General features: G+C 45.0%; 1 long non-coding RNA gene across 1 annotated transcript; it reads right to left on the bottom strand.

The window, feature by feature from the left end:
- Positions 1-3,871: 3,871 nt before the first annotated feature.
- LOC112957904 lies at positions 3,872-8,587 on the bottom strand. The gene is made up of 4 exons (XR_003251297.1): positions 8,536-8,587; positions 7,840-7,897; positions 4,228-4,341; positions 3,872-4,008 (listed from the first exon to the last, which is right to left on the bottom strand). It is a non-coding gene; the product is annotated as an uncharacterized LOC112957904 (long non-coding RNA).
- Between the last annotated feature and the right edge of the window lie 2,004 nt (positions 8,588-10,591).

Below are 10,591 nucleotides of genomic sequence, written 5' to 3'. Positions count from 1 at the left end.
TGCAAGAACAAAAAGAAGAAAAAGAAGAAAAGCTCCCTCTACCTCATCGCTTCTCTATGAACACATGTGCAAGGTGAATTTAAGCTCTCCTGAGGTAAGTCTGCATTATTTTCCCCATGACTAACATTAAAATAATTGATCTTATCTATGGTTTACCCTTTGGCCAGCCGCCAGTGTTTTGGAAAAGCCCCATTTTGTAAAGATTTTATTAACATTTACCAGAGTAGTTAAAAGAGCTTTCCAGCTAATGCATGAGACTCTTACATGCAAGCTGCCCAGCGTTTGCTTAGTCCTGGCAGGTGCTCACTTACATCCTGCTCTTGGATACATGGTAAACTTTGGGCTGAAGGTACATGAGCCTGTGAGGTGCATCCTGCTTGTTCTTCCCTAAGAAAAATAAGAAGAGCTAACAAGCTCTGGCTTTTCTGCACAGTTACTTTTACTGTTCCGCTTCCTTGGCCAGACACGGCTGTTTGGTGCAGAACAGTATTAGTAGCTGCTGACTGCAACAAGCTCTTGGTCACCGGTGCCTAGGCAACAGCTCATTTTTTTGGGTCAGTGATTAACTCTTTTTTTGTCTACTCAGATCAGCTGGATTGAATTACCCTTTGATGGGGAACAGAACCTCTGGGCTGAAAAAAAAAATCACTGGCCTCTGCTTTTAGAAAAATTTCAATGGCATCCACAGAGTGAGGTTAGCTGTGATAACATGCTGGATGCAAACACTGGAAAAGATTTAATATCACCAGGCAAAGAGACTGAACTTAGTAACTGTGCGACTTTTACTTAAGAAGGTTGGCATAAAAATTCCCTCCCCTCACAAAGTTAGTGGTAGTTAGGAACTGTTTCTTTCCTGAATGCCTTTAACCCCTCATATTCCTAGCTGGCTTTCAGTTTTCAGTTACAGTTCTAATGACACAGAGCAGCAAAATGTTCTTCCCCAAGATATTGGAAGGGGAAAAAGTTGATGCTAGGAGAGTCTCCATCCTGGTCAAACATGGCCTGTAAATTATTTTAACCTGATAGGAGACACAGGATCCTAGTCCTGAGATGAAAAACAAGCATGGCATTGCTAAAGGCAGCTGAGTTCCAGTGCACTTCAGGATAACCTGGGCCAGTAATTTTTAATTCAGGAAGTTCAGGTTTTACTTTGCTAGCCTTCAGATGACCTGCAAAACGTAGGCCTGGAATTACGATTCCTACAGAACACGCCTTTGCAAAGGCTTCCTTAATTATGGGCTGGGAAAACAGTCCGATTTTCTTTAAGAGGAAAACGCCAGTGAACCGAGCAGACAGCAAGAAACGCGGAAGGCTGCGCTGGGCTCAGCCCTGAGGCCTGAGCGGGGAGGAAGGGGCGGCCCGGCCCGGCCGGGGCCCACGGGGATGGAAGGGCGGCCCGGCTGGGGCCGCGGGGCCGGGCGGCGGCGGCCGCGCGGGCTCTGGCGCCCCCCGGTGGCCGCGCGGCGGCTCCGCGGGCTCCGGCGCCGCTTCCCGCCTCGGTCCCGCCTCGCGGTGCTCCATGGCGTCGCCGTGGGGCCCGGGCCCGCGCGCGGGCAGCTCTGGCGGGCCCGGGGGCCTGGTGCTCGCGGGCTGCCGAGGCCGCCAGCCTTGCCGGGGCGCGCTGGGTCGGTGCGGAGCTTGTCCTTCCCTCAGCGCGCGTGGTGGGTGCCTGCTGCTTGGTAGATGCTGTGCGACCTGTTGGGTAGGGGCAGCTGGCAGAGGTGTCCCCCCTGCGCCACAGCGCAAGGGGCCTCCCAGGCCGGCATCAACTACTCACAAGTTTTCCCGTGAGCTGCCGTGTGGACACGGGCAGGCCGCCTGCCAGCAGCTGGCCGGCAAGGGCTGTGAGGAGGGGTGCACGTAGGGAGCTCAGCGCTGTCCTGGGGCACCCACACACCACCCCCTCAGCAGGGAATGCAAAAAAAAAAAAAAAAAAAAAAGGCAAGAAAACTACACAAAACACGCAAAAAAAAAAAAAAAAAGTCTTGCAGTAGCAGTGCACGTACAGGCGCGTTCAGCAGTGCCCTCTTTGAGGAGCGCAGCTGAGGTGCCACAGCAGTTCTGGGGAAGCCTCTTGCACAGAGCAGCATCCCTCAGGACAGACCCTCGCGCAGAGGGGACGCTGCTGTGAGCGGCATCCATGCGCTGGGCATGCCGGCGGGAAGACCCACCGCGGCATGTGTGCAGCCAAAGGAAGGATGCAAACCCAACCAATAAAATAGCCACTGACTGTCTTTAACAGAGGAACACATCATCTTGTTCTGTTTTGTGTTTCTCAGCTTCAGAAGACCGTTCACCCAGCAGTAAATAATCTTGGCTGCTGTCTTTTACCTACAGAAAAATCCTGTATAAGAAAACAGCCAAATTTAGCTCTAACCGTAGAAACTTTCAAAAAGTGAAGCATTGGTCTAGATAATGAAATGGGTATATCTGACTTTCTCCTTATTCCTAAAAGTATGTTCCCTGCTTGTGCTTTTCCCACATTTACATATGTAAATAAATAAATAAATAAATAAATAGCATCTTCTACCATTTTCAGGGAACTCCTCATCTTCATGTATCTAGGAGGGTCACACGCTTGCTGGAGTCCCTCAGCCACAGCAAGGCAATAGAGACTTCTGGAGCTGCAAAAGACACTCCCTGTATAGCTCCGAGATACTGAGATTAGCAGCTGTATCAGGCCCCATAATGATTAGTACTAGCCTTCACACTGGAAATTCCCTCTTCTGAAAACAAATTTGAAAGCTTTTTTTCTTGTGATTGCGGGAAGAGGAGGCAGAGGAGCTTCTTGTGGAGCTTCCCTCGGCCCATCCGTCCACCAGGAGAGCTGGATGCAGAGGTTGAGACTCTTCCAGTCCTGGAAGCGACCAAGCGGGACAAGCGGCAGACGTTTCAGCTGCCGTTGCAAACTTTGCAATGTGTAGTTTTACAGTGTTTTTGGTTAAGTGCAGAGGTCCAGTGCATGAGGACAGCAATCAGCACGCTACCCGCGCCACCCTAGCCAGCGCTGCCTTGTTCTAATGTCATCCCTATCCCCCCAAGTTAAGCAGTTCTAGTTATAACAGCCTTTCAGGTGACCCAATCATATACTTGGTAAAGCTCTTCTAAAGGAGATTACTTTCCAGTGTATGAAGTCGTACATATAAGTACTGCAGCTTAATAACGGGTTAGTTTGAATGTCAGTTAGGATCAGGTAATGTTTATAAACTCCTGATATTTTAGCAGTTTTTATCCAGGGCTTTTTAAATTTGCATCAAACTGAAACTTGGCATGTAAGCTGTCAGCACAGATGCTAATTATATTCCAAATATAGAATATGTTAAAGCTTTTGAAGGTATCAAATGGTTTATTTATGCAGTGATTGCAGATGTTTTAGTGCCTGGCTGTTTTAGCTATATAAGGCTTACTGTTTTAGCTATATAAGGCTATGTAAGGCTCACCTCTTCCTTTCCTTCATTCTCCATAACTTACAGGCCTGAACAATGAGGAGCAACTCCTGAGGAGTAACACAATAATCACACAAGGACAGTGTCCCCTAGAAATAAATTTAAGCAACTTTCAGTTGGGTTTTTTTTTTTTTTTTTTGCTGAAATAGAACTATCTTTATGGAGCAACCATAAAGAAAAGAAAAGCAAAATAAGCGGAAAAGAGACTTAGAGTGAACCCCTCCAAGTAATGACATATTACTAGGCAGCACTGTACAAGGAAAGGCAAAATCCTCAGGCCCGAAGTATCTTCTACCATTTCTACCATGTTGCACAAAGTGGCTCCTGCGAAACCCTTGCTGTGCAGCGCCAGGTTCTGGTAGCTGAGCAAACAAAACCAGCAGAACATGCAGCACGGGACCTTTCATGCAAAACATCCTGCCAACAGCCGCAGAGAGGTCAGGTCAATGTAAGTGTGTCGCACATCCTGTTCTTGACGGACAGAAGGGAGAGATGGAAACGCCAGCAAGGTCCTCCCTGGGCACGGAGCTGTTACAAATGTCTGTCCAGAGCACAAGTTTCCCTTTATAACGAAAAGAGGCAACATACACATAATAACATTTAAATTGTTTAAAAGTAAATGATAAGTGTCCTACATTATTATACATATATTAATACACAATACTAATGTTAATATATTATACATATATATTTTACAGATATACAATTATTAATTTCCTAAGTTTTAAGAATGTTTACAGGAAATAAAGGCTGTGATGAAATTTCAAGTGAATTTACTCACTTGTGTTTTTTTGATCCAGTGATCAGCGTACCCTTGGTAGAAGTACCCATTCCAGTACAAGTTCACTTGCATTATTACTTCCTTACTCTACTCTTCCTGGAGAGGCTGCTCCATCTGTTTAGGGGAGGGGAAAAAAGAAAAAAAAAAAAAAGAAAAAAAGAAGTATTTAGAATAATGGTTATAGGTGAGCATATTTAGGTTTAGATTCTGTCATTCTACTGAGTTCAACTGGATCCATATGTGAATACAGAGCAGTCACAAGATTATAAGCTTGAAGCATTTGCCTTTTCATAACGCAGTATCTTTACCATTCAATTATTTGGTCTTTCCACAACAGTAGAGTGCCAACATTCGTTACCTCTTTATAAAGACTCATCAGTACTTTTTTACTCTAAAATTAAATGCATATTATGCTCAGTGATGTCAAAATAACAGATAAAGATATCACATCAAGAGCTGCTTCACGGCTGAGCTTTAGCAATGCAACGTCTGGCAATTACAATGTGCAAATGTTTTAGTCCTTCCTGTTAGGATGAAGCAACAAGAACCTGAGTTAATTTCTTTGCATTTCTGACAGCTGTGGATGACAACCAATTTATGGTCAGGTTTGGAAGTCATGCCAGCTGGAGCTTACTCGTCACACAAGCACTCCCGTATGCCACTGGGAAGGTCACATATCCTATGTCATCATTCGATGGGGAACCTTGTCTGGAAGTCTCCTCCCCTCCTGCTACAGCTGTCGCTGTGAGCAGGAAAGCATCGTGTTTTCTGGTATAAGGAATACTTTCTCTGAAAGGCAATTTACAGAGACCTCAGGGATCCACTTTCTCAGCTCCACAGACCTGGACCATGTTTTTGTTAAAACATGCCTAGGGCTGTACAGAACTCCAACTCTTTAATTATTTTAAAAGGTTAAATTCATTTTATGATCCGGGGAAAAAAAAATGCCCCCCCTAAAAAATAAAACCCAGTCTCACCGGAGATTCTTCTCTATGAATCCTTTGCTTTTTGCATTCATATCTGAAAGGACATTGGAAAATAAGGGACTGCATTTTCCCCTAGTGTACATGCTGGGTAGAAATGACACAGCCCTGTATGATTCAGGAAGAAGAATATATCCGTATACCAGTGATGACCTCAGGCTCCTCTTGGAGCTACAGGGAGGCAGAGACCTTAACATCCTACATCATCATCCACTCCTGCTGCATGTGTATCGTGTTGGGTTTTTTTTTGTTTTTCTTTTTTTTTAAAAGACCCTCTCCTCTTTAAAGAGCGGTTCCAAGGGGCCTGAAGAACAGTTTAGGTATGGGGAGCCGCACAGCCCCAGTGCCCGACACCCTCCTCCTCTGGTGCCGGGGGGACTCGGGCACACCAGCCCCAGGCCAGGGTCCCAGGGTGGCCCTTTGGGGCCCCTCGCTGCAGTCCCGAGGGGTGCACAGGGTGATCTGCTCCGGAGGGAGCAGACGGGACGAGCACTCCTTGTCCAGCCACCTCTTGCGTCTCCTCTGCTGCAGTGGAGCACATCCCGCTGGAATTTTTCCCCTTAGGAAACCAGGGCTAGCACCAGAGCTCTCTAGTTCTCACAAGTCTCTGCCGTACCTGACTTCAAGGGAGAAATGTAAAAGCTCAATGGTGGGTCTAAGTTGTTCGTGCTGCACATAGCCATTTGGTCACAAATGCTTCAAGCTAGCATAAACCACCTGCGATAATGAAAGAAACTGGCCATCCTTCACCATCCTTCTAACTACTTGCTGCCATCCCACTGTTCCCTTTTGCTTGTGTCTGCAGGAAAGTTGCTTGTGGTCACGTGGAGAACTGGTTGTATCTATATTGGGAAAAAAAAACAAGCCAGGTTGCAAAGAGCTCATGGAAAGAGCCTGTCACTGAAGAGACCACCAGGAGGACCCAGGTCCAGTAACGCTAAGCTCTGCGGTGCCTAAATGTTAGGCATTCGCTCCAAAGCTGGAATCCACAACACTTGTGTAGGTGTCTGTTTCCCATGCATTGCTCAGGAAATGGTGCCTAAATTAGCCTGGTCGGGGGGAAGCTGAAACAGGGCACCCCTTGAACCAGGGACCCGTGGCCCACATTCACTCCTGGTGCCTTCCTGCTGAGAGCACGCTCAGGGAATGCACACCTAAGTCAGAGACCGTGAGAATTGCCCAAAAAAGGTAGAGCAAATATTTTTTGCTCATGGTGTGATTTGACACATGACATACCACAGCAAGCATCCAGGGCAAAGAATGCAATCCTAGTACGTATCAGATGTAATTAAGGATGTATGACTTAAGTACCAACTCATGGCAGCAGCCTGAAGTGATACCGTTGGAGTGAGATACAACATTGTGGTTTTACTTCCCATCTAGGGAGTTGTAATATGTGCTAAAAATACTGTGCTGGGCACATGGACATTGGGAGCGTTAGCACATGTGGAGGAGGAAGATGGAATGTCAGTCCCTGGAGAAGCAGCCCCAGGAGAGGCCAAAGCTCAGAAATGAGCTCTTTAAGGTAAGCCTTGCCTCACCGCCAGCAAGATGAGCGAGGGCTCGATCATTCTTTACCCTTCTCTCCTCCTTTTCTCTTGGGGGATGAAAAGTGATCTATGGTTAGAAATGAGTCACAGGTAAGTAAAAAATATAGGTAATTATTTGGACCATATAAAACACTAGTTTACTGCCAGACATTATATCTGTTTAGCTCCTGGAAATATTATTTTCCTCCTTGTGTTTTGTCAGGAGAGGAGTCATTTATTATTTAGCTGTGTTTGAAGTCACTCCTCTCTGGGGAAACACGGAAGGGGATGCTTGACTCACCAGGACTGCAGTGACTAAGGCTCCCCTCCAAAGCTGCCATGTGCCCCGGCTCTGCTCGCCCAGCTCTGGGTGGCAGACAGCGACCGAGGCAGGACTGCGAGCAGCTAAAGAGCAAGGTTTGCTCCAGCAACCTCTTAGTGTCCCTGGCCCTCTTCTGTAATTCTCATCAATTAATTCAGCGCTCTAATGTAAATTAATACATTCAAGTTCTACAGACAATCTACAGTCAGACAGAAGAGAGTAAAGAGAGGCATTTCTACACAACGTCGCTTGTGAAGAATGGTAACGTAACAAACGGTGTTCTGGATAAATAACAAATTAACCAGTGCGGTTAGATTCCCACTTCAGTGAGCTACAGAGCCCATTTTACTTAAATGCAAAGTTTCATTAACTACAATCTACTTCTTAGTAACTTACTCGTTATAAGAGCAATTAAATTTGTTTTACTTCTCTAGTGCTACACATTTTAATAATTCTAGTCATAACCATGCTGTAGTCAAAACTCATGCTTTTATATTCCCGGCCAAAAGGGAATCTTATCCCAAAGAAATGGTATTCCAGAAGGCTCTCTTTCTGCCCATTATTCTCAAGAGAATTATGGAGTGCATCGCTGCCTGAGTTAGCTCTTGAGAGAAAGATTTCACTTTACTGCCTCTATGGATGAAAAGGGAAAAGTGAGGAAAACAATATTAATTTGGATGTCTATCCAAGCAAGGAAAACTATGTTAATTTGGATAGTTATCCACACTTTGATAAGTCACACTTAAGATGCCAAGAGCAGTGTATAGGCATTACTCACCCTTGGTTCTGGTGTGCCTAGAAGACCAGAAGCTCTCTGTGCTGCATGTTTTAAAAATCTGAAATAAAAAGGCAGGGTCAAAGAAAGCTGGCAACCTGCATGTGATACAAATGACTATAAATGAATGCTAACAGATGGAAATAGTGAAACAGCTCTGTTGCAGGCTGCTCAGGGATCTCAAGAATCGGTTTGCAGAAAAGATGGGAGGGGATAAAAGCTTCTTTAAGAAAAGGCTGATTCCTAAAGAAGGCCACTTTTCTCAATATCTTTAAAAAATGTTGTCATAAACTATGCATGATCCTAATGGCTACTTAGTGAGTTTGACATATTTCACCTCATAGATCTGGCACATTTAATGTGCTATTGGACTGACACAACGCTGGGATCTCCAGGTTAAGAAGGGACCCACACCCTACACCGTGTCTGTCCTACACCGGAGGACATCCCTGCCCTTCCTGGTGGTGCTCTGAAGGCAGAAAGCCGGCTCCCTGGCTCTGGGGCAGATTTAATCAGAATTAGCTGGACGTCAGCACGTTTTCAGTGTCCCTGGCTCATGGCAAACCTATTCCTGGGGCAACAAGGTTTCTTGGGTCTTTGTATTGCACAGAGGCAGCACAGTCCCAATCCAAACCAGTGCCTCTAGGCGTTACCACCACACAAGCAAGAATTACTAATGGTAACAGGCTGCTGTACAACCTGAAGGCTCTGAGACGTCCTTGTCCGAGTACTTTTCCATTTGCTCACAGTACGGGCACATCACCGGTGAGTATCGGCCTGCTCCCCGACGCACCCCGCAGCGGTGCCAGGCTCAGCTCCCATGCAGGACCAGCAACGCCGCTCTGGGCACCCAAGCTTGAGCTCTTTGCCCTCTGCTCTCCACTGTAGAAGCTTTTGCCCATTTCAGCGAAGCATTTCTGCTTCAAATTGGCTGGCAGAGTGGAGTTTTCGCTGAAAAATGCTTTAGGAAGGAGAGAAAGTGAATGATAAGGAAGGAAGCCAAACTATAAGTGGTAGGAACCTTATTTTCCTTTTCAAAGTAAAGTTAAATGTATGTGATCTAATGTAAAATGACAGGATGCTTTTGAAATATATATAAAATGTTTCATTTCAGTAATAAGAGACACTGAAGATCTTTCTTGCTACCAAGCAGACATGCGGGTGACGTTGGCTGGCAGCCTGTTACAACACAGTAGTACAAAGGGATTCTTTTCAAGTATTGACATAATGTGGATTTTTAATTGGGATCTTACTACCATAACGTCAGTCAACCGAGACGAATTTCTCTTGTTTTGGAAGTAATAAATCTTGCCAAGCAGCGTTAACCAACACTTCAGGCAGCTTTGCTGGTTCATATTTCTCTATATCCCGCAGTACAAATTGCTGGAATAGGAGAAGGCACTTAGGCATCCATTTCAAACATTTCTTTCATAGTTTTGGTCAGCATCATCTGACTACATGAAAGAAACAGCAAGGGATTCATCATGAGTATAAACCCAGTAAGCTCCATCTCAGTCTTAAGTACAAAAAACAAAATAGAAAGAAAACAACTTTTTCTTCCTTCTCCCCCTCTGTGTTCCCATCGACTCCATAGACTTGGTGAGAACTCTTGGAACAATTTCCCGTTTCTACACTTCTAATTTAGATGCCTTACTAGAAATGAATATTTCATAGCATATCAGGACTCTCTTCTTCAAAGCTTCATCTCTTTAGTGTTAATTATTTCAACAAGACCTACACTAAAGGCAAATCCTGTCACTTCTCTAGATTGCCTACATTAACACTATAAAATTCGCTTCGTATGACAGTTAAAGTTCTTGCTTCTAGTATTTCTTCATTTTTGATTTTTAGAAACTCTCACATAAGGAAGTGACACAGTTTTCACTGGAAAACAGACACCCTGCAGTTCATCATTTCTGGCCTTATTATCAGAAAAGGTGAAACTACTAAAGCTTTATTGCTACTTCTCCTCACTCTCCACGGCCCAAACCGTCTCCCCTTTCTATGCTAGCAATTCCCATAGCAGGATGCATAAAGTTTAACCCTGAGGTCAGTCTGAAATAGTGTGTGACCCTGCCTGGCTCTCACAGACCAGCTGAGCATCCCTCTCAAGGGAGTAACAAAAGCAGCTGGGAACAGCCCATGAGAAACATGGGTTGGGGGTGGTATTTTGCACGTTCTGGGCTGAAATAATCATCTGGGGAACTTGTGGCTGCCTTGTGCTGCCCAAAGAGCGTAAAGCAAGAGCAGGGCAGTCAAGAGCCCTGTGATAAAAATCACATTCAACCTTTACTAACCTAAACTGAGTTTGCTCTTCTGACTGCGAACTAGCTTTGCACATAGTCACCAGCTCCCAGCATCACTCAGCCAGTGTCCCAGGCACTTTGCATCTACAGTAAACTGACAGAGGATGCTAACAATTTTTTAAAGTACAGTTTTCTCTAAAGGTGTAATGATGATCAGAAAACAACCTGCTGCTTATTATCAGACTGTATAGATTTTAACTAGTTTTAGATGTGAGATCTTAACTAACTCCCATTCCTTAACTTTTTTAACAGTGACTTTAGCCTTACACCCTTCATAGGCAAGATGAAATAGTAAACTAGATGAAATGAAATTTGGGATTGGCTCTGCATTTAAACTGAGCTCTCATTTTATTGTACTATTTAGCAAACACAAGGATAAATGCTTGACAGGTGGTGCTACTTAAATAGCAAAACAGCAGGAGGATTTGGGGAGGCATAGTATGATTAGG

The sequence above is a fragment of the Nothoprocta perdicaria genome, unplaced genomic scaffold (assembly GCF_003342845.1).
Source record: "Nothoprocta perdicaria isolate Ctin4 unplaced genomic scaffold, notPer1 scaffold_111, whole genome shotgun sequence".
Taxonomy (NCBI): domain Eukaryota; kingdom Metazoa; phylum Chordata; class Aves; order Tinamiformes; family Tinamidae; genus Nothoprocta; species Nothoprocta perdicaria.
This window is presented reverse-complemented; position numbering and strand designations above follow the sequence as displayed.